Here is a 25,245-nt window from a genome sequence, read left to right as displayed (position 1 = left end):
GACTCAGTCTTCTGAGACACCAAAATAAAAATAGAACGGAGACTGAGGTTTGAATAATTTCTGACTGTACATGTTTGGAACGGCCTATGAAATCTATGTAGACATACTGTAAACTGCAGTTAACCTTATTTTGAAAATTCATTGATCAAAGGCTCTGTCAGTATCTGATTAAGGGCCATTTAAGAGTACTGAAGACATTTCCTTCTGGTTAACAGCTCTGGTTACGGGGGTTCCTGGAGTGAATTTTCCTGTAAGCAGACAGGCTCGTCTCCAGGCTCCATCTGAAGCTATAGGGTTTCTCAATGGCAGAGCTTCCTGTTGTTGAAGGCTACTATTCATTCACAGCTTGTAAATCAGTAGCTTGTAAATCAATGGCTGAAGAAACTACTGTTAGAGAAATGTTTCTCAACAAACTCCTTCATCGTATGTGTTTTCCCAGGGTATATATTCCATGGTCATGGAAAAATGGCTAAAAGTTTACCATGTGTAACTGACCCTGGAGGTGGAGCTAAAGGGCTATATGCTCTTCAAGCCCTAGGAGATTTGGTTTTGCCATTTTAGTGTTGGACTCAGTCTTTTTTGTTTTTCATTTCTAGAAACCGACATGAGCATGTTTGTCTTACTAGTCACAAGAGCAATAATTAGAGCAGCACTGAAGGCCTAGTGAGAAGGGGAGGAGTAGGCAGAAAACAGAGAAAATAGCATTGGGCTCATTAAGTACCAGTTTTCTGGCATGAATTACTGTCCTAGTGTTGGCCAGCACTGCCATGAAGCCTGCTGCAAGAGTACAGTCTCATTGCTATCAGCGGGTGTTCCTACTGTATGTAACCTGTGGAGAAAAAGATGAAAAAGAGGCTAGAAAGTGCCAGGAAACCTTAGATTACTGTGGCAAAAATATTCAGTGTACAAACATCAGGAAACCTAGAGTTTAAAATCTGACAAGTCCCCGAATCACATTATCCTTCTCTTATTCTGTTATTTATGACAACAGGGGGTGTACATGAGTTGAGAGGCTACATGTCTCTCTCATTATTAACCCTTTTGCTTTAGTGTGTGTTAAATTTCTGTCAGATTGTTAAAATTCTGTATAGAATGCTCTGCATGCTTGACACTGGACTTGCAAAATCCCACTGACCTAGAACGAGTGGGAAGCTGTCCTGGGTAAGATGGGCAATGCCATCAACTGCTAACGAATGCGAGTTTCCATTAAAAAACAAAAAAAACACCCATTACAACTACAACAAGGACCTAGGAAACATGAACAGTGTGTTGCTGGTGCTACCGCCTGCTGAACGGGGTTTGAGGTGCAACTGCTGCTGTTACATTTTGGGGTCTATAAGGGGCAGCTCTCCTCACTCTGCATCAGTTCAGAAGAATAGGGGATCAACTCTAACAGCCCTTAAGCAATCCACTGGGCTCACCCTATCATGCATGCACATGGAGATGGTGTGATAATTAGTATGTCACTCTGTGCTTCCCTTCTCCTGAGTCAGAGCTATTCCCTTCGAACCCCTGGCATGTTGAGGCCAGGCCCAGAATGCTGCTCTTCAGCTGCCATCTCCTGCCCAGCACCAAGAGGGAAGGAATTTGACCACTTCCTTTCCAGGGACAGCCAAAGATGCAAGTGTGACAAACTGGGAAGTATTTGTACTTTGTATGAATTACTGTGTGTGTCAGATGGGTTACTTGCTGTGGTGTTAGATCGAATGGGGCTGTTAGTAGAACCAAGCAGGAAAAGCAAAATGATGACAGGTAAGAGTCCTTGTGGAAACAATGGACAAGCTGTTAAATGGGGAATACTCCTTATCTGGCTCCATCCAGGCTAGTGCATCTTACTCTTCCTAGGCTTAGACTAGGATCAAAGGGGGATACTAAACCATTACAGGACCAGAGGCTTAGAAAAGGGAGGATGCGTGAGGGAGTTGGGAGGAGCTGCCCAAGAAGTACCAGTGAGTGCTGAAAGGAAAGCAAGGAGACATCCAGACAGACTGAGCCTATGTCTATACTAGAGCCGGAAGGTGTCAATTCCAGCTCAAGGAGAGGTACCTGCACTAACTCTGATGAAGCTAGCATGCTAAAAATAAAAGCATAGCCAGGGCGGCAAGCACTAGTGGCAGGAGGGCCAAGCCACCCCAAGTGCATCCTTATAGTCTCAGACAGGATCATGCTCACGGCAGCTAGCTCCTCCTATGGCTCATGCCTGGGGTTAGTGTCACTGCAATGGAAATATTGTAGGTCTGTCTGCTATTATTCCACTCCTGCACTTCATTCCCTGTAAACTGTGCGCACACATTGCGGTGGTGGAGAGAGTGGGACCCACCCAGAGGGGCTGGAGTGTGCTCGGGCTGGGGAGCAAGTAGGAATGTGCCCCTCTGCTGAGTCTCAGTAGCATCCCTTTCTCTCCATGCAGAGTGCCCCAACCTCTCCTCAGTCCTGCTACCCCTAACTCGCCCCACTCCCCATGCAGAGGACCTCCATGTCCCATCCCCCGCCCCCGCATTCAAAGCAAGCTTCGCACACCTCTGGCTTGTGCTGCAGCAGCTACACTTTTACTTTTAGCACACTGGCTAACACAAGTATGTGGAATTTACACCTTCCAGCTCTAGTGTAGATTTACCCACAGAGTCAGCGTCTGCAGCAAGCAGGCTGGAACCTGGTCACTGTGGTGGGGTGTGTAAGGATACAACTCAGCTGGGGAAGAGCTGGTGGTTTGTATTAAGGCAGGTCTCCAGACCAAAAGGAAGGCAGGAAACCTTGGCTGGACTAGATTTCCCATAAGGCACCACAATCTCCCCTCTTGCTCATGAGACCTACAACCCCATTAAGGCACCGTGGCAGCATTTCCAAATTGAAAATGTCAGTTTTTCAAACCAAATGTGTTTTGTTTTTAAGCTGAAAACCGAAACTTTGGTTTTGGGGTGCTTTTTCTGGGGTGGGGGGAGGGGCGAGGTGTAAAAAACTTTCATGGAAATTAGACACTTCTTGTGGAAAATTTCAGTTAGTCAAAAAGTCAACTTTTCATCATTTGTATGCAGTGTAGTTGTAGACGTGTCCTAGGATATTAGAGAGACAAGGTGGGTGTGGCAATATCCTTCATTGGACCAACTTCTGTTGGTGAGAGAGAAAAGCTGCCAATACAGAGATGGCTCAAAAGCTTGTCTCTCACCAACAGAAGTTGGTCCAATAAAAGATATTACTGCACCCACCTTGTCTCGATAATATTTCATCAAAACAGTTTTGACAGAATGTTTTACCAGCCCTTGTAGGGAGCCCAAAAGCCCACCAGGGAGCAAATAAATATGCGCCAGCAAAGTTTTAAAACATTAGCTCAAGATACCTGAGGTGATCATCTTTAACTTAAATTGGTTTAGGCCTAAAAGAAATGAGTTTGATAGCTTTACAAGAGGAAGAAATGGCCTGATTGCTAAAGTCTGAGTTCACACAGAGGTACATACAATATAGTCATACTTAAACAGTGGTCTTGACACATCCTCACATGGGAGGAAGTGGTCTGTGCTTGTTGGATGAGGCAATAGCTTCCCCTCTCACTTTTTTGGGGGGTGGGGTGGGGAGGAAGGTGGGATAGAAAGGGGTGCTGCTTTCATCTCCTTCACCTTTGGGACATTTACCAAAAACTTGGAAGAGTAGAATACTTAATCATACATGTTAGCGCCTCTTGCAGTGTCTAGAGATTTGTTGTTTGCCATAATGCTCAGAGGTAATAGATATCAACATACCCGTGTGATGCAAAATATAACAGTGCAGATGCCTGAGCAACTAATATGGAAGGCCTCAGAGCTAAAGAAGCAGACTTAGGTGATCATAATGCAGAGAGCTAGAGTACTATAGCTATAGTGAAAAGAGGGATTTTTCAGCTTTTCTTTCACTTACTATAATTCCAGGATTTTTCAAATTTTATAGTTACAAATAGTAACTAGCTAGTTATTTACCATGAGCCTGATTCTGTTGCCCATAATGAGCAGTAGTTACCTTACCCCTTGAGTATTCAATGGGACTATTCATTGAGTAAGAAGCTACAAAACATGTGTAAGGGAAGTAGAATCATGTTCCATAAAATCTACTGATAGCTTCCATTGGCAATTGGGGTAGATCAGCTAGTTCAGGTAAAGACTCCAGGCTTGCAGAGAATTACTCCATGTGCTTAACTCTACACACCTGAGTAGAGCTATTGCCCAAAGAAAGTATGCACATGCAGAAAGTTTAGCGTGTGCATAAATAATTGTGGAGTCATGGGCATAGAAGAACAAGCTTCAAATCTTCATCTGGCACTGAAACAGAATTGAACTTAACATGCAAAAAGAAGTTTGGGTGGCTGTCTTTCACCGTGATTTTTCATGTTCTCGTTCCTTTCCATTTCCTAGTTTCAGCAGAGAATAGAAGACGACATGCTGAAATACCACAACAAAGGGGATGCTTACGGTATTTCCATTAGCAGGAAGCACTAGAATCTTGCAGAACCTTGCACTCTTAAGACTTCCAACCCAATTGTGCAGACCAAAGAAGTTCAGTAAAGAAACTCTACTTTTGGGTGTCCACACTAACTGAAACACCAGACATTTGGGGTTCACCAGGTACTGTCAAGTATTGGATGGTAGTTGTTACTTCTCTATCTTCTTCCTTTTAGCCTTTTAAAATATTTTTCTTATCTTCTGTGTGTATATTCCTTTTATGTTTTGGAGCATCTTGGCTGAAGTATTCAAACTTGGGGATTCCTAAAATTAAGCATCTAAATCCATATATAGGCACCAAAACAAGCCGCCTGACTTACAGAGATGCTGAGCCCCCATTGAGGTCAATAAATGCTGTTGGTTGCTCAGCACCTCAGAAAATCAGTTCACTTCGTTTTGGTGCTTGACTCGAATATGAAAATGTCAGCCAGATGTCATGCTATGTGTTCTGCGTTATTCCAAATTTTTCCATTGAAACCAAGTGTATTTTCTTCAGTTCAGGCATGCTATGACATGTATCCAGCCAATTTCTCAAATTTCCTCCTATCACTCTTCAAAATTGGGTCTTAGTCATAAATCTATGTAGACATAGTTTATTTTTGACCCATTTGAATAGATTTAGATACTAATTACTTTTGATTTCTTGATTACTGTCTAATCGTTTTGTGGCTACCTCGCTTGACCCTAATGACTCAATATTTCTAATGTGATTAGGGCGTAATGGGCATTGGTTAGACTAGTTAGTTCTCTTGATGTAAACTATTCCTGGAAGAGCCTTTAACATGACTGTCAAAAGAATAGTTTCTTAAATCCATCATCTTAATAGTAGATGATTGGAGGAGATATTGTCTAAAGCCATGTTCTGATTGGCTGGCTGATCCTTTTTGATGTCACAGCTGTTGACCAAGTTCCAATCATGTACAGTTGGTACCTAATCGCTAAAAAGGAGGAGAGATTTTATTGTAAATGAATAAATATAATAAATTTATTGTAGCTATTTTTTCATAGTGAAAGGATATGACACAATCCTTTCTTCCTGAAAATTTGTTTTTAAAAGTATAAAAATAATGAATAGCAACAAGCCACTTTGGGTGTGCATCAATGGGCAAAATCTGCCCCTTTGTGTGTGTCATTAGTAATGTGTTTTTTACCATATCATTCTATTTCTTGTTTGTAAAATACGTAATCCTAGAGGAAGTAGGAAGAGATACTGGAAAGCTCACATTCCTGTTTATTTTATTGGATTCCATTTCACTGCACTGAAAACACCAGTTTGTTTATTTCTACTGGGCCATGTCCCAGTGGATGATTTACATAGAAGATCTCCTCCTTCAGCCATGTACAAATATAGATTCAGGGATCTTAAGGCCAGAATAGGCCAATACAACCATATAGTTCGACCTTTGCATGCATGACACAAGCCACTGAATTTTACTCAGTAACAACTGAAGAGAATCTTTCTTCCTTACTATGTAAGTGAATACTGTGAAGTCCAACAACTTTGTGATTGAATTAGAGCAAATATTTTAGAAAGGCATCCAGTCTTGATTTGAAGACTCCAAGTGATGATGTATTTACCATGTCCCTTAATAAGATGCTCCAATGGTTGATATGGCATATGTATTCTGTGACAAGGGTTGAATTCCATTCTTAATTATGGTCTGTGGGCTAGGGTAAAAATTTAGGATTCCAAATTACCCTTGATCCACAGCAGATCTCCCACTAAATGCCAATGAGAGGCTTGCCCAAAGATTATGTGTGACTCTAGGACCTCTTGGTGCTACCTGGGAGAGGACACAGGGATATGTAAGGATTATGGGGATCCCCTGGATCTGGTATCTATATACTCCTCTGCCAAAGGATATCATGCAAGGTCTCTGCTGACAGCCTGTGTTACATTGGTACTCAAAATCATTGTGAAATGTATATACAGATAATATGTAAGGAGTGTTTTTGTTTTTATTTTTATACTAAGGTCTGTGACTTGAGGCTGGTCACCAAAAGGTGAGAAACAGGTTTCCTTCAGCAGAAGGTGTTTATTAGCCTACCTACATGTAAAGTGACTATTGTATACTTCACAGTGAACACTTATTTACAGGCTGAGTAAAATGCTAATCTAGCACTTGCAGTCTCTAGCGGAGATTTCAGAACAGGAAAATACAAGCAGCAGGGATATGATGGGAGTGTTAAACCTTTCAGGGCTGGTGTGGGGTGAAAAAAGTATCAATTAGTGTGAGAGGCCACACATGAGAGGCTTAGGCTGGAGAAGTAACCCCAATTAGAAAATGAAGCTCAGATGAGCCACTGTGGGCTGGGCTAGTATAAAGCCAGGAAGCTGGCACTAGAAAAGGTGGCAGTGACAAAGTCTGCAGCCACCCTCCATGTGTTGGTGAGGGATACAGGGAATGTAGGTAAAGAGTAGGAGCTTGGCCCTGAGGGAAGAGCATTCCCTGAAGAGATAAAGGTGGAGTAGGAAGCCTGTGGGAGGCAGAGTCGGAAACAGCCCAGAGAGAGAGAGCAGCAAGGTTAGGGAATGAGCAGACCTTGGCTGCATGTTGTAGGAGTGGCAGTGCCTTAGTGGGTCCAGTGAGAGACTATACCCCAGAAGGGGAAACCACCTCGTGAGCTGGCTGGAGAGAAAGCTGCAGCTCCTGGAGCAAGAGGGCTGCAAAGCGAGAGAGAGCACAATGGGTTGAGAGACCACAAGGGGAGGTGTCAGACCTGGAAGAAAACTAAACTCCAGAACAGCCAGGAGTGGTGAGTGAATACCCCTGTGGTGAGTGAGTACCCCGTGACAGGGGGTTATCCTGTTTGCAAGTGAAGACAATAGATTTGACTATAACTGTAGGGACAGAGACAAACTCTGCATCTTTGCCCTGAAGATGCAAGACAACAGCATGAATTGCTTTGTGAATGGAAGATCACAGCCAAACCTGGCTAGAATATGCTGGAAGGGTGAGCTTGTGCAATATGACATGACAATATGTTGTTAAGTTTAGGCTCTAGAAAGTGTGTTTTGATTTTATTTTATATGTTAACACTTTGTTTTCAATATTTCTGTGTGATATCCTATGAATTTCTGTTCTTTATTAAACAAACTTACACTTTTCCCTCTATAAACAAATCTAAGGGCTGTGTGTTGAGCAGAGCTGTGTACTATGGAGTAATTGGTAAGCCGGGGTATACTGTTTCCCTGGGAACAGAGGATCTGGGAATTCTGTGAGTATCCATTGGATCAGGGGGTGGACATTGCAGTCGGATACTTGAAGGACTCTGGGGCTGTGCGCCTATTGTTAACCTGTAAAGAGAAACTGGGGCCTGAGGAGGCTTTGAAGGCAGCTCTTGTGTTGCAAGAGGCTGGTGGTGTCAAAGAGCTGACCCCAGCTAGGTGCAGACAAGGCTTCCTCATGGAAAGGTCAGGTGTTAGCTAGATGCCTTCTCACAACCCTGGGTACCCCTAGGAAGCATCATATTAGGGGTAGAATGTGTATTGTGGCAAAGTTCCTCCTCTCCTCTAGTAGGTCCTGCGCTTATTGGCGGATTTCTTCCCCTCAGTGGTTTTCCCCTTGGATGAAACCCATAGTCTGGATCAACTACTCCTATGTCTGATTAGGAGTAGCGGGGCTAGGGGGGAACCCGGGCCCACCCTCTACTCCAGGTTCTAGCCCAGGGCCCTGAACTGCAGCAGTCTCTATAGTGCTACATGTAACTGCTGCTTGACCGCTACAGCTCCCTGGGCTACTTCCCCATAGCCTCCTTCAAACACCTTCTTTATCCTCACCACAGGATCCTCCTGGTGTCTGATGCTGCTTGATTGTATGGTGTTTTCCTCAATCCTCCAGTAGTACCCCCTCTCAGTTCTTAGTTCCTTGTGTCTCTTGCTCCCAGCTCCTCATGCGCACTTCTTTCCTCTGGCTCCTCCTCCCTAGACTGGAGTGAGCTCCCCTTTTTATACCAGGTGCCTTGATTAGCCTGTCCTGATTGGCTGCAGGTGCTCCAATCAATGTAGCTCTCTCCGGTGCCTTCTAGAAAGTTCTTAATTGGCCCCAGGTGCCTTGATTAGCCTGGAGCAACTGCCATTTTGGTTTGCATGGTACTAGGGATTTGCTTAGCCTGGAGCTAACATACCTGCTCCTCAGTACTTTCCTGTAGCCATCCGGCCTTGCTCCATCACAGTATGCAGTAACTGAATGTATAGTTAATTATTTGTTCAGTGACTTAGTGTTACATTTTGCATCGTTCTGTGGGGAAATCTGCCCGCTTTTAGGACCAGTGGTATTTCTGCCTTTTATTTCACTTCCTTCTCCATCCTCCTTTTTCTTTCTTTCTCTCCTCTTTGTTTCTTCTCTTTTCTTCTTTCTACATTTCCTTCCCTCCTGTTTAAATAAGGATGAAGTTAAGAGTCTAGGATTTAGTTTGTCGCTTGTTGCTAAAACATACATTTAGGGGGACAGTAATAATAAAAAGCAACTCTGAGAGCCTTATTCAATTTTTCATTCAGTCTTCTACTATTTGGAAGCTTGTATGAGCAAGGAGCGACTAAGGTCCTGAAAAACATGGCCCAGTAATATTGTATTATGTTATATAGCACCTTCTTATTCTTGGAAGACCCCGCAGGAATTAATTTAATATATACAACAATCACATCAGAGTAGTATACTCCCTCACCCCAAAATTAATGGGAGGGAGCTGTTGATCAGACAGCAAGGGTTGTGATACAGTGCTGGGGGGTATGGGAGGTGAGAGCACATGGTTATTAGGAGGGGGGATGGCCCCTCCTCAGGTTCTCTGCCTTCTCATTTGCTCAGGTTGCGCGGACCAGGCTGACAAGCTTTAATGTGCCACCTCCTGCCTATTGAAACTCTTCTGAGCTTTTCAAAAGCCTCTTATCCTTGCTAACTGCCTTTCGCTCCCTCCCTCCCTCCCCTTATGTGTAGTAGAAGCTGTGTTTTAGGATGCTGTGGGTCTGACCAATCGCCTGTTTTGGGATCAGGAATGAATCTTTCCTATTGAGCCAAATTGGCCATGGTCCAATGGGTTGTTGGGTATTTTTGTTTGTTGTTTGGTTTTTGGTTTGTTTTTTCCCTTCATCCCAGTGTCATGGGGGCAGAGCTCAGTTGGAAGCAGTATGGCTTGAAAGTTTAACATTAGGAAAGGTGACTGCCTAGCTCCTCACAACTTGCAGGACACAGATCAAGGCTAAAAGGGCCTGCTCTTAGAGGAAAAGAGATCTGGAATTTTGTGGTGGACCATGTGCCTAAGGGGGATTCCTGAAAGGATGATCCAAAATCTTCACAGACTGAGCTCTCCCCAGGTTAACCTCTAAGCCGCTCTTACAAACACCCCCCTCCTGAATCCTCCCAGCCTCCCTTTGTGCGGAGAGGAGAAGTGAGTTGAATGCAAAGGGTAGGCGTAGGTGGGTCTATCCAGAGTTGTTAGCTATATGGTGGGAGCCCTGTAATCCCACACTGATATCTGGATGGTGATTAATTAATCCCCTGGGTCTGTTGTTCATTTGCCTCCATGTCCTGATCAACCCAATCTGTTAAATCTTATTATGTATTTAGATTTATGTAGCATTGCATATCGTCAAAGCCGTTCACAAACCTTAACTAATTCTGGTAAGACCTTGGTGGGGCGGGGGTGGGAATTCATAATTCTTAGCAGTCAATCTATTAGTATCATTTTGAAATCTAAAGTGATTGAAGTTCAAGACTCTCTTATTTTAAGAAGAGAAGGGAACTGCGGTCCCCATTAGTAGGGTGGTGACCTCCATGGGATGCTGGCTGAGAGAGCCAAGCACGCTGATGATGATGCAAATCCTAATCAAGAGCCAGTGGGAGGCATTACATGTATCAATCTGTTCTTACAGAGCGGACATGAATGTTCAGCCAATATGTATAGTTTGCCCTATTTGAAGTGAAACTGGAATTGACTAAAAGGAGTAGAGAGAAAACAATCAACACTTGCATGGATTTGAGCCCAAACCATTGAGCGTTTAGCTATTGACTCCTCTCTTCTGTTTATATTGCACCCAGCACAATGGACTCTAATCCTGATTGAGCCTTAAGGGAACTATCATATGTAAATGTTTACTAAATAATAATCATTGTTACCCAAGTCTCCCAGAATATCATTGTTAGACTGGGGGTGAGGATGCTAATAGATTTTCACACATTAAAAAATGTTCATTTACTATGAGTGTCAATGAGTGCTCATAATGACAAACTTTAAAAAAATGACAACAATGTATCCATTATTCTTCATTGGTATCTGTTTCCTCCCTTTTCATTCTTCGGCATTCATACAGTGTCTGTTTTCAAATGGCATATGCAGTTTTTAGTAATAAAAGCAGTTACTGTAACCCTCCTTTACATAAGTAACCTCAGCAGTTGTCCATAATATCAAGCAGAATCCAAAAGTATATTTTTAAATACTGCTACCCTTGGATTAGAATTCTCTCATGGTTGGGCTGTTTATTTGTGAGGTTCTTTCCCCACTCCCACTATCTGTGGCATCCAGTATTGATCATGCTGAAACTGAGACATTTAAGAAAGGAAATTCAGCATCCATATCACAATAAGTCGTATAAACAGAAAATGTGTCTACAGAACTTTGTGCTGAACAGCTAATTAATTTACGGTAAAAATAATGAGCAAGGTGACAGAGTTGCCAAACTCCCACAGGAATAAATTACACTTTCTCAGTCTTTGGAATGTAATAGCAGTAAGTAACTTAAAGATTCTGTCTCAGTGTGAGGAGACGTCAAGAAGTCTGTCAAACCTTACAAGCTTTGTTTATGCCTTTGGAAGTTTTTTTGAATGCAATCTCTATCAGTTTAGAGTTCCACAGACACAGTTATGCAGTAGTTGTTAGCAGATCACATTCGTTCTTACTATCTTATTGGTTTAACCTTATTTGGAAGCCTCCAAGGTGCTGTCTTGTCACCTGTCATGATGACAAGCCAATGACAGCTGCACAACATGGCTTAATTTCTCCCTTCTGGGAGGAAGAGGGGGGAATAATCATTTCACAACCACCAGTACTTTTTCATGGATTTTAAGATCAAGATTCAACACACAAGGTTAAACCACACCTGCCTGTTCCCCAACTGCCAAGTTTCTTCGCTCTTCCTTTATATAGTCAGTAAAATTAGCATGTGTAAGGGACATTTCAATACAATTTCTCTGATGCTAGAATGTTATGGTAAGAATGAGACTTGATATTTGCATGGGCAAAAATCAGGGAAGAATCTGACCCATAAATTCTAATTTGTTCTATCAGAGCTTATCAGTTTGTAAACCTATCAGTCAGAAATGTTAACATCATCAGTTTGTCTCCGTTCCACATAAAATTAACCCTGAGTTGTGTAGGTGTCATGAAGCAGATACATATCTGCTAGTACAAATAAATATACCAGGAAAGGTCACTCACCTGCTGCTTTTAGAGGTTTGTGATATTTGAGTTGTGTGAACATGGATCTCTCTGCCATACTAAGTCTGGTGAGTAAAATCAATATTTTTATACAGTTAAACAAATCTGTCCTACTAACTAGGGAAAGGTTGACTTAAATTTTCAGTGGTCCAGTCTCAGTCTCTTCCAAACTTACTCTTTTCTCTGCATAGCTGGAATCTGCTAAATCTTTCACTGGGAGAAGGGGGAACAATTCCATGGAAGTCAAAGCAGTTGCTCCCACATGCTGGAAACGAATCTGACCCTTGTTTTTCTGACTGTAGAAATGGAGTTTAAGTTCCAAATTACTGTGATGGATGGTGATACTGCAACGTTTAGAAGTCCTGTCTTAAGGCATATAAGACAAAATAGAAAATGCTCAGGTGTTTATATTTGTGGAGGGCTTTTTTGGGTGAAGATTTTATTGTTCAATACGCATTGTTTTCTTCCTCCGTTAGCCACTCCAGGGGGTGGGGGTCCCTTGGTTCTGCTCCCTCCTCTCAGAATCTTAGACAATCACAGTCAACTGCATTTATAGCAAGCACCCAGTCCTGATGCAAGATCTCATTGTAATTGTTCAGCATCTCTGGTAGCCATTGGCCTCAGCTTCCCTTCTCCCTCCCCCCAGGCTTAAATTTCCACGGCAAGCCATATGAGTTTCTTGATTTTGAGGGATTAAGCATGAGCCTTTGATCACTATGGCCCTTATTTTTGTGCAACCCAGAGCTCACAAGAGGTGAGAACAGCTTGGACAGTTCTATTTCACATCAGGAAATTATCTGTGATAATCAAGAACCACAGAAGTTCTGCATCTGAAAGTTTCCACTGGTTAAATTCACCCAAGTGAATCTGTACCTTACTAAACAGAACCGTGTGCACATCAGATAATTCAAATCTTGCTGAAAATTATTTTGGTGCCACAAATACAGACTACCTTCAGGTTAAATGTGGGTTCATGAATTCATAAGAACATAAGAACATAAGAAAGGCCGTACCGGGTCAGACCAAAGGTCCATCTAGCCCAGTATCTGTCTACCGACAGTGGCCAATGCCAGGTGCTGAGGAGGTGACTAACAGGCAATGATCAAATGATCTCTCCTCTGCCATCCATCTCCATCCCCTGAACAGAGGCTAGGGACACCATTCTTACCCATTGGCCTGGCTAATAGCCATTTGATAGACTTAGCCACCAATTTATTATCCATTAAACATTGTTATAGTCCTTCCTAGCCTTACCTCCTCAGGTAAGGTTCCCACAGTTTGACTGTGCGTGCGCGAAAAGAAAGTCCTTTTTTTTTTTTTTTTATTTTTGCCTTGAATGCTTTTTTTTGATTTCCCCTGGTGTATGTTAGAAATTTATAATAAAAATATATTTCTTATCCCACTTTCACACTCATCATCACTCATGATTCTATATACTCATATCCCCCTTTCTCTTTTCTTTTTCTCTTCTTTTTTCCCTCTTTTCTTCTTCTTTTCCTCTTCTCTTTCTCTCTCTCTAAATCTCTTCATTTTAGTTTTTTTTCTTTTTTCTTTTTTCTTTTTTCTTTTTTCTTTTTGAGAGAGGTCTGTACATCACTACAGAGATACACAGTATGGATTTATTGCCATTTATATATAATATATAATATATTATCTTCTCTCTATTCCTCTCCTTTTTTTAATGATTCCTTATCCTGTTTTTGTTTTTGACCGCCTCTTGCGTGCTTCTTGACATCTTCAGAACTATCCATGATGACTCCCAGATTTTTCCTCCTCTAGTGTTGTAGCACCATGTAGCTATGTTGTTGGTTGTATTTATTTTTTTTTTTTTTGTTTATTTTTTTTTATTAATTTTTTTACATTTTTTTTTTTTTTTGTTTTGCAATTTTTTTGTTTTGTTTCTTTTGTTCTTTTCTTTTTGCTTTCTTCTCACTTAAATCTAGTCTTAGTTTAGTATCATAGTTAAGTATTGCCTACTGTTTTACTTTCTCTCTTTCACTTTCTTAATTGAATATTTTGAATATTATGAATAAATTGGATAGGATTGGTCCTGAGGGGAACACTACTAGTTACCTCTCCATTCTTCCTCTTTACCATTAATTCCTACCCTTTGTTCTTTGTCCCTTAACCAGTTCTCCACCCAAATCCATGACCTTTCCTTTCCTTTAGCTTAATAATTTCCAGCTGGGCAGGCTTTGAGAAGATCTGCTTGGTGAATTTCTGGAACAAAGGCCCCAACTTATCCCCCTTGTCCCCCATGTGTTGTGTTGTTTGAACTCTAAGAACTTAGATAGATAATCAGAAACCAAGACACTTTACAGAAACCATTTTGACTATTGCTCTGTTTTTTTATTTGTTTATTGTTTTTTTTTTTTTCTATTTTGTTTCAACTAATTTCAACTAATTCACTTACACTTATGTAGTGATTGATCAGCAACACACTATGGTTCTGATTCTCCACTGCCTCACACACTGAAATGCATGGGTAGGAAATCCACCAACTTATTACAAAGACAGATATATAATTCTGTGAGATCATACTCAGAATAGCAGGTTTGGGAAGATAAATGTGCTTGTCCTCTTTTCTTATCTTATGTGTGCCCCTTATTAGATAAGAATATTAATCCATCTCTGAAATAAAATTTCCAAACCTCACTCTCCTTAAAACCACATACAAAATAGGATGCTTGTTGCTGGCAGAGGCATGGAAACATTTTGTTTGGTCTGAGTGACTGTAAAAGTTTGTTTATACAACACCTAAATTTTTTACCACATTTGAGCTAATATTGTCACTCTTAATGTCCTTGATCAGTCCTTTTTCCAGTTTTCTAATACAGTTTAGAGCATAAAGCAAAAAAACAATTCATTGTCTAATTGGAATGATTTTTGAGTGTGTCTATGTGAAAGAGTTAAACTACCTATATGTAAGCAGTCAAGATGAGCTCTACCCTGACATCTGGTGGTAGATTATGGGGAGTGCAGAAAGAAGTTTCAAATATTCGCATTGGCATTTCAGTTATTTGCATTGGCACTCCCATCCCACTTAGCATACCGCACAGCAGCCTGGGATGGTTATTTTCAAAGCTATGGGAGCCCCAATTTCATTGTTATTGGGGCAGGAGCAATAAAATGTTGTCACCCCGATTAAGTAAATGAGGAACTACAAAACTGTCTTATGATAGAGGGTTTCATTATCAACTAAATAGTACTTGCTAGAAAAGGGACATGGGTTCCAAAACCCAGTCAAGAGAGAGAGGTTGGGGACAGAGATCTGTACTTGGTGGTGCAGGCTCCTTGTGTGAGCCAGAAGCACCAGTTCGACCTATGCCTCTCTCCACTGTGGAATGTCAGAGTTAATTTTTGATGCTCTTAAGAATCTAGATACAGGTTACTGAGCTGAACTCACTGGCACTGGGGCTCCCCTACTATGAGCTGAAATCACTGAAGAGCTGGATTTGCTGAGCTGAGAGCTCTGAGTACTGTGCTAATGAGTGGGGGAGCCTGAAGCAATACTGCAGAGCAGCTGGCAGAGCGGAGTGGAGCAGTTGGTGCAGCCACTGGGTGAGTGGAGCCAAGCAGCTCACGAGGATGGCTGGAGTGGCTCACAGGACAGCTGGTGGACCAGAGCAGCTGGCAGAGTGGAGCAGCCCACAGAGCAAGCGGAGCTGAGCTGTTTGCGGGGATGACTAGTGGAAGCAGAACCCCACAAAGAGGCAGGGCAGTTGGCCCCAAAACCACGTAAGGTGCCCCTTTCTACCCAGGCTGGGGAGGGGGACCTCTGCAGAGAGACTCTTGAACTCTGGGGCTGCACTGACCCGGGACAGAGACTTTTGGGATTGTGGGACTTTGGGGACTGTGGGTGATTTGGGGGTTGCTGGACTCAAGGGCCCAGAGAGAAGGACACGGCCCAATTTGCGGGGGTGGGTCTTTGCTCATGGTTTGACCTATGAACTCTAGCTGAGGTATTTTCCCAATTTAATGCTTGTTGTTTATCATTTAATTAAACCTTTTCTGCTACACCAAGACTCTGTGCTTGCGAGAGGGGAAGTATTGCCTCCTCGAGGCGCCCGGGGGTGTGTGTAAGGTTTTTCCAGGTCACTGGGTGGGGGCTTGAGCTGGTTTTGCATTATGTTGTGGGGAAGGGACCCCTATGTATTGAACCCGGCCCTTGCTGCTATCGTTTCGGCCCGGCAGAAGGGTTACATATATATTTTACTAGTGATGAAACAATATAGTTTGGAAAAAAAGTAGTGCTGTAAAAAATATTGTCGGCATTCAGTCTGTATGCTGCAGTCGGTTGGTAAATTTACAGGATTTTGGTGTTTCTGTGACAGACTAATTACATTTGCTTTGTTACTTTCTACATAGTTGCAATGATCACACAAATATACAATGGTGGCTTTCCTATCCAAGCATTTCAGTGATTTTGTACAAAACATTCAGGCTTTTTTTTTCTTGAGTTAATTCTTCTCTGTCAGCTGAAGACTGCTCTGACATTTATCTTTATGTAACGAGTGGCACATTAATTTTTTTCACTTCTAATAATCAAACTAGTAGCACAGGGGCACTAAAGGGCTCTCCAAACAGCTCTGCTGAATGTTTTCTGTGTTTGCATTAAATGGGATGATCAGGTATTTTTTGACACAGCAGAGTAGAGCATTACTATGCTGGCAATAACACAGAATAGGGGTTGAATCAGCATTCAGTGGACCATGGTGGGGAGTTCAAAGGTGGCTTTTCTGTGAGATTTCTGCTCCCCAATCCTAGCAGTGGGGAGAAACCAGTTTGACTCCATGTAAGTTAGAGTGGCAGTTGTACTCCTTATAATGATACCCTATGGGCCTTTATACCAGTCAAATAATACCAGAGGGCAGCATGACATACTCCATGCACCAAGATGCTGTAAAGGGATGGTGCAGACCCGGCTATGCTTACTCTATGCCAGTCGGAGATTTCCCCCTCACTGGTGGAATCTTCATTAAGGGCAGCTCAAGTTTACTTTGGCTGCCAAAATGTTGCAAATCGGATTGCATGGGACAGGACTTGGTCCATGGTGGCTGCCGTATGATTCTGCTATCCCTTCATTTTCTTCCAATTTTCTTAAATTTAGTGTTAAGTATTGGGCTCTAATTAGCACCTGCTCTATTGTTCAATCAGATTTTTTTTTGAAAGGTGAAGTCAATAAATGAGCACTTCTTTTTTTGGTCCATCCCAAGGAACTGATGCAGTTAAGCAGTGCCAGTTCAAATAATTCCACGTTGAATCCATTCTACTTCTGCTAGTTACTATTAAACACTCCCCTGCCCCCTCCAAGGAAACAGCAGTGTAATAGTTTACACATATACACCTCTGCCCTGATATAACGCGACCCGATATAACATGAATTCGGCTATAACGTGATAAAGCAGTGCTCCGGGGGAGGGGCGGGTCTGTGCACTCCGGCGGATCAAAGCAAATTTGATATAACGCGGTTTCACCTATAATGTGGTAAGATTTTTTTGGCTCCCGAGGACAGCGTTATATCAGGGTAAAGGTGTATTTAAACTACCTCTCCCAGCCTTGAAATTCTGTTATAAACTAGGAGTCCATTACTATGCAATGGCAGATACTGGCACTTCTTCGAGGCTATTTTAAGCCTTGCTTGCTAGTTTATCGAGATTCTAGTAGGCACCATCTTCAGTCCTGACTTGTAAAGATCTCGCCAGAACAGTGGCTTTGAATCTCCTCTAATTTACCCTCCAGTGTAAATTGGAAGCAAAGGCACTGAAGTTAGCAGAGCCACGTGGCTGTGAGAGGAGAGTCAGACTTGTTGACTCTGCTTATTGGCATCATCAACTGCCTATTCCGATTTGCACATATTACCAGAAACAGGAAAATAGGAGCTTTTTTGTAACTAATCAATACAACTCAAAAAATAATCTGTACAGTCTATGTCATAACTGGAATTAATATGCCAGCTTTCATCATTCTGCTTTCATTTGTATCTGCCTGATAACTGCCACCAACAGACAAAATGATCAGTTTAACTGAAATGCTAAGAATGCAAAACAAGTTTAGGCTGAGCCATTAGACGTGCTCAACAAAACAATATGCCTTGAGCCAATGGCGCTCACTAGACACCAACATCCTGATGTCAGCTGCCACCTTCTGCCTACCACACAACAAAGACCTTGCCAGGCTGATTGCAGGTTTTAGTCTCACATCGCTGGGTGCCTCTGTTGCAGAAGCGCACATCCCCTATTAGAATGTATGCAAAACATGTTTGGTCCATGTCCCCAGAGCTACTGTGCCATGAGCCACTTACAAGACACACTTCCTGCTGACATCCTGTAACCTCATGGGTGGCTGGTCCATAACGATAGGAGCTACAACCAGTTTACCCTGATGGTGCATTTGATTATGTTGTCAGTGACTGCCTTTAGAGCACATATGCACCTTTATTTAATAAGAGAAAATGGGGAAAGGTTTGGGGAGGGGCATTAATTTGCTCATTTACATACTTATAATTACTAATCCAGGTTCATCTGTTTCCAAGTGATAACTGAAATAGGCAGTTGTCCCATTTAACTCAGCAGGTCCTTTATGTGTCCTGTTATGCTACTATTCTAGCGCTATAAATGGGGAGTTAATTACTTCCTTTGTAATATACAGACTGACACAGGGAACTGTTCTGTTCTAGTGCTTTGGTTTCATTCAGATCATTCAGGGTGCCAAATAACTTGGATCATATAACATGTGTTCATAGCATTTTTGCTTATCATAGGCAGTTGAATGGCAAGGTGTTGAAACCATGTTCTCTAGTTCCCTTTTCATTCTCCCCCCTATACTCTCAAATCACTGTTCAGCTCATACAGAGAGGTGCCCTCTGCAGGTCATTCTATATAGCACTGATATACAGATCAAATATCATCCCAATAATGTTTTCCAGTCAGTTTCTAGATTCTGTTTAAACCTTATTCATTGTCACCCTATCTGGGGAGAGGTTAAGACATCCACAAGAAACATTTTCTGGTGTCACATCTGAAGCTTCTTATCGCTCAAATGAACAATTGCTCACATCATGAGTCTTAGTATACATTCACAGTAATAGAAGGTACTTTTTATTATCTCTGCAATTTTTCTGCACTCTTACCACCAGGAAAAAAAAATCAACTCTTCACAAATTCTGGATAAGCCCTCCCCCTAACCTTCTGATCCATTGGGCCAAAAGCAACCATTAATTGTGATTTCCCCCTCATTAAGCTGCCTATGGAGATCATGTAGAAACCACTGTTGCGTTATGGATTTCTTTTTTGGCTGTATGTGTTGTTTTGTTTGTTTATTTGTTTGGTGGTTGTTGTGTTATTTTTTCAGAGGAGCACCAATAAATCTGGACCTTATAAAATGCAGCCATCAGTATTTTGTTTCGGTACATTAGCTATGATGTATTACACCTGCCAATTTTGTTGCGTTCATGGATCTTGCATAGTTTCTGGATACTCAGTGTCTGACATTTACCATCAATACAGCACCAATTAACTTTAAAATACAACTTAGTTGTTATTTGTGCAAGAATTCCCAGCTAATTGGTTAGTGCATGAGCACAGCATATTGAATTATTCACATGATGGGTGTGTGTGGGTATCTGGGAGAAAAGCAGCACATAATTCATCACTATTAATGCCATTTTAACTTTTGATGCTTTGCTTGAGAAGATTTCAGCTGACTAGATCTTAATATCTGCTGGAAATACTTTGGTGAAATCAGCAGCAACCTGACCAGCTTATTGGTATAGTAATGATAAAAGTTTTTGCTTATACTGCAACTCAGCAACCTAAATAGAGCACTCTTTCCCCATCCCCCCCCAACTGAGAGTTGGGGAAAGCTGCATATCAGGCTTCAAACTCTTTCTCTTTTAAAGAGTGCGGTTGAGTATTTGCATTGCTGGGTATCCAGATGCAGTGGAGGGGAAGAAGCTAGTCTTTGGTAACTACTTTTATTTTTTCAAGTATAATTGTCTCATCACTACTAAATTGTTTTTTAAGAGAACCCCTACTACCCCAAGCAATCCAGCCTAACAAAACAACTTCTCTAGAAAACAACTGTTTAACAAAAATTATTGTATCCAACTTGTTGAAACATGTCAGTAGTTCATATAATAAACAGGATTTTCTACTGTCTCTCACCCTTCTAGTTATTTACAGGTGTGCCAAACTCAGCTGTGAACGGTAGCATTTTACACTTACATGGCTCAAATGTAAGTGACTACACAAGGTGCAGGGCAGTTGAAAATCAGGAGTGTTATATTATATTACTCTATGTAGGCTCTACAGAAGAGTGGCTGCAGAATACTAAAGGAGTCCAAAGGAGAATGATGATGATTGTCTAGCTCTTGCATTTGTAAGTCTGTTTCAATAAAGAATTGACTTTAGATTGTGGTTCTGCTTTGAAAAGTCACCTTTGTCTGTCTTGTCCTCGTCCATCCCTCCATCCCTCCATAATGCAAGTTGACACCACACCTTTCTGTTTTGTTGCGAGCACATTCTTTCAATTTCTGGCCAAAGAATTTTGTCATGGGATCGGCTCAGTGCATTTTCAGTCTGCCCAGCGATTGCTTGTGGTCTCTGGGGATCCAGTCACTGATCATAGAATCCTAGAATCTCAGGGTTGGAAGGAACCTCAGGAGGTCATCTAGTCCAACCCCCTGCTCAAAGCAGGACCAGGGTTGATGAGGGTTGTCAACCTATTGTCTTGCCTGCGGACTACATGACCCGCCCATTTTCACTTTGCATCATACATCACCTGCACTACATCGGTCCCCTCTGTACGCCTTCTGATCTCCTCATTCAGTATATGATCACAGAGCGATATCTTGCACATTGACCTTTCCATTGCTCTGTGGGTGACAACCAATTTTTCTTCCTCTGCTTTCGTCATTGACCAGCTTTCTGCTCTGTATATTATTGCTGGCAGAACAGTGGAGTTAAACAGTTCTTTCCTTTTCTTCATGGGCAGTTCATGATCAGTTAGAGACGTCTTTATTTTGTTGAGACTTGCCCATCCCGCCTTTCACCTCCTACTGCATAATGCTTGTTCCCCCCAAGAGCTCAGCTCTTTGTGGCTACATCTACACTATACACCACTAGCAGTGACATGTAGGGTAAGGGTATCTACAACTGCAGTGAAAACAAGCTGTGTCCACCATGCTGCAGTGTGTCAGGTGTCAGTGAAAGGCTCTCCAGCAGAGGAGAGGCTGAGCCTTTGCCCACTGCCTCCCCCCGCCAGAGTCTTTCCCTGCTGCTAGAGACTTTCCTAGTGTTGGGGTAGGGCTCCAGCCATCGGGAACTTCCCCAACCTTTCCCCACTGCCTCCCCCGCATTTTGAGGAAAGGCTGTGGCAACAGAACCCTATATTGCTGAAAATAGCAGTGTAGATGGTGGGGACATGGCTTGGGCATGTATTCAGGTACATACCCATACCCTTTAGGTGTGTTCTTACTCACCTAAGCCAGGACTCACTACCTGCACTGCTAGTCAGCATGCAGTGTTGACTTATCCCCTTGGAGTTTTGAGTCAGACTCATAGCTCTGTGTGTGTGTGTGTGTGTGTGTGTGTGTGTGTGTGTGTGTGTGTGTGTGTGTGTGTGTGTGTGTGTGTGTGTGTGTGTGTGTGTGTGTGTGTGACCAGCTTTGAATACTCGTTAGTGCTGAGAAAGCTGTATGACAATGGGAGAGAGAGCTGGGTTCTGTTCTGGCTCAAACATCACAAAAGTGGTTAAATTCAACTGAAGGGCCAAATTCTGGCCTCGTACACCTGGGTGCCCACACTGAGGACAAGAGAATTTCATATAAGGTAACAGGCAAGAATCTGAAGAAAATAGAGTTGTTCAAATGTAAGTGGCCACCAGACTTGAATTTTGTGATCTATAGTAGTGCTGAGATATAGATCAGAAGCAACCCAGTTCTTTTTCAACTCACAGGGTGACTTTTTTTTTTTCAGGACCAGCAGTTAAAGCATCCTTTTAACTTCCACACTGAGCAATTTTGATCTCAAACATGAAATTCTAGTGTGCCATTTTTACAGGGTTACCTTTCAAACTACAACATGCTATAATCCTCCTTTCCTATACCTGTCAGAATACAGCAATCTACACTCTTGCATTTTGTTTTAATGATTTTTTTAAATCAAAATATAGTGCTCAAATGAAAACGCAGAGTATTGAGTCAATGAGGTCCTTTGGTACAAGTCAGTTCATTTTCCTTTAGAAGCCTTTGCTTGTAACTCAATAGGTGACAGTTTGCAAGAGAATGGGCAGGATTAAATTAAAAGTATTTAAAACTTCCCTCAAAAAATGCCATCTGAGGCCTGGGCTACACTAGCGGAGGGGTTCGAACTAAGATACGCAACTTCAGCCACGCTATTAGCGTAGCTGAAGTCGAAGTTTCATAGTTGGACTTACCTGGCTGTCCTCACAGTGGCAAGTCAACTGCCGTCAACACCGCTTACTCCTCCTGCCGAGCTGGAGTACGGGCGTCGATTAGCAGATCGATTTATCACGTCCAGACGAGACATGATAAATCAATCCCTGAAACATTGAACACTACCCGCCGATCCGGCGGGTAGCATAGATGTAGCCTTAGATGGACTAATTTGTTTTAGTAAAATTAAAGCCTTCCAAAAATAACACCGAACCCTAAACAAACTCTCTTTTTTCTTTTAGATTTGGAAAAGATCAATTACACTAGAGAACTGCAACTGCCCCCTCTGTCTCTTATGTTAACTAGATTTTAAACTCCCTGGGCGGAGACCATCTCTTTTTGTTGTGGGTTTGCACAGCACCTAGGATAACAAGGGTCTGGTCCATGACTAGGGCTCCTGGGTGCTGCTGTAATACAGATGATATGAGCTCAAATAAGGCAATGCTGAAGTGATTTACACAAGATCATATAACAACTAAGCATCACTGAAGTAACCTAGGCTGGAGATTTGACTTGCCTCTGATTTTAGTGTTAGGTGCAGTTATGCCCTCGGTGAAGAGGAAATTTGTTGCCATTGGTCACTCTCAAATGTGTTCCAGAATCCTTTTATACTAGTTGTAGTGATGCTATCAGGTGGTACAAAAGGATTTGGGACTAGTGCTGTCTTTATCTCCTCTGGTCTGTATTTAAGGTCTCTGCTTCTAGTTTTCTGTCTCCAGTTCCTTTTCTATGCCCCCTTATTTTTCTTGCCATTCTTTGACTTTCTTTGCGCCTCACTTTTGCCCTTCATATACCTTCCATTTTTTTCGCGCCTCTATTTCCTTTTTATGGTCACTGCAAGGTCAGCTGCAGTCATATGAAAGGAATGGTTTCAGCTTTGTCTGCAGAGGGAAGCTGAGGAGTAATCAATTTTCCTCTGCCTCAGACAGTTTAGGGAGCTGAGAAGGGAAACTGAGTAGGATTGTTAGAGTCCTTTCTTCTTTGCAGCCAGTTCCCCGTAGAGTGTAATACTGGAGGAAATGGATTAACTCGTCATTTCCTTCTGCTTCAAGCTCTTCAGAGAGACAGAGCCATCTGCACAGGCAACTGGCTAGTGTTTTTTGGAAGTTTCCTCTTGTGGACAGCCCTATCAAGTGCCCCCTTTGATATTGTGCTTTAAGAAGTCTATGCCTGAAATTGGCTCTGCTTCCTTAAAATTTAGTCTGGTGGCATATGTCCTCTGGATTCTACATGAAAATAACTTTTTCCAAATGGCTTTTCTCTCTAGCCAATAAATTTATAAGTAAAACAGTAGCTACCATTTGTTCACTTGCACAATACGCCCGACCCTGTTTTTATGATCTCTGGCTTCAATAATAAGTAGTACAAATCTCATTCTTAGAGATCTGCTTACATTATTGATGATCCTGGTAAACAAACAGGAAAACAAATGAAAGAGGGCCAGTTTGGCTTCTGCTTTAATCATAACACACACAGTGTGGAAAAGCATCTGCCAAATGGAAAAGGTTCACAACAAACCAAGCAATAAAGAAGAACATTGGCAGGGCAGCTTCTAACCTCAGTTCCAAAGACTGCCAAAATTCATGTCTCTGTTGACAAATAAGGATGGGTTCTAAACTGAACGCAATTCCAGATCATTCCCCTTCTATCCCTGTAATTGTAACACCATACCAAATATATCGAAGCTTGCAGGTAAATTCTCTCTCTCGAACACTGAACTATCCATTGAAATGGAAATCCCTTTGCTGATCCATTTTCCATAATATTTATTTGGGTACCCTTCTGGGTGCTGAGGTTTTAATAGGGCAAAGCAATTTTTACTGGCTCTTCCAGAATAATAGATTGCTCTAATTTTGTCATTTTAATGAGTTCCTCAGATGTTTGCTGGAGATTAGCACTGTTTAGAATATTAGGCATAGAGTTGAAAGGCGTCTGTTGTTTGGAAGTTAGGCATATTGAGAGCTCTTGCCTATAGCAAAAAATATGTTTTGGTCGCTTGTATGGTTACATAAAATAGAATAAGCTATACTTAAGGGCTTTTTTTAGTTGATTTCAAACAAATGAGCAGTTCTGGCTTTAACTGCAGCTGTCCTTGTTTACTGTTCCTGGGAGATATTGTAACCTCTTGGACTTTGATTATAAACATTTAGAAAATGTCAAATTAAACAACATATGTAGGGCTTGGGAAAAGAACAGTGGGCTAGAATAAGTTTCAACAATATGTCACCCCACTACAAATATAGCCTTAAGTCAGTAGTACTTCAGGGACACTATCCTCTGCTTATTTGGTGGCATATGTGAAGTGAGTTTGGTGGTCTAAGTCTTCTTCCTAGAAGATCACCAGTATGACTCACTAAATGACACCCTTTTTGACACATCCACAGAGATCACACAGAATGAATGGAGATTGATCTACTCTCTTCCCTCTACAGGTGATCCTCAGCATTGCCAGGAGAATATGGGAAGTGGTTACTGTCCCCATCTTTGCTGCTCCACAGATAAACAGAGACTTCAAGCTCATGGCAGTCCACCTGACCTCTTTCATGAGTACTATGTTGACTTAATTTTTATGTCATAAATGTACTATAGATTTGTATAGTGTATTTAGCCTAGGTATCTTTTTGAAAGTATTAGAGGTAACATCTCAATGAATTAGGGTGACTATATTGCTGGGAACGGTAACAAAGTGAAACTGAGTCAGAGTCTGTTACTCTAATGACCCCTAAGAAGCCAATGTATTTTGGGAGTGTTACTCTGCATAACTAATCATTCTTCTTAGAGTAGTTCTCTTTGCTGGGAAACCACAGTGGGAGTTTAGGCTATATTTTCATACTTTCAGAATTTTTTTGTATGATTGAAAAATTGGGTTTCTCCTTAGCTTTTGAC

The 25,245-nt window shown here is 41.9% G+C and overlaps 1 long non-coding RNA gene across 1 annotated transcript in view; it reads left to right on the top strand.

The window, feature by feature from the left end:
- LOC120384593 overlaps window positions 1–24,888 on the top strand; it is a 45,094-nt gene extending 20,206 nt beyond the window's left edge. Inside the window, exon 4 of the long non-coding RNA XR_005588970.1 lies at window positions 24,792–24,888. This is a non-coding gene — a long non-coding RNA (uncharacterized LOC120384593). The remainder of the gene's footprint in view (window positions 1–24,791) is intronic.
- Window positions 24,889–25,245: the final 357 nt, after the last annotated feature.

Source organism: Mauremys reevesii, linkage group 1 (assembly GCF_016161935.1).
Source record: "Mauremys reevesii isolate NIE-2019 linkage group 1, ASM1616193v1, whole genome shotgun sequence".
NCBI classification, from domain to species: Eukaryota; Metazoa; Chordata; order Testudines; family Geoemydidae; genus Mauremys; species Mauremys reevesii.
Note: the sequence above shows the minus strand (reverse complement) of the source record. Positions and strands in the feature narration are given on the sequence as shown.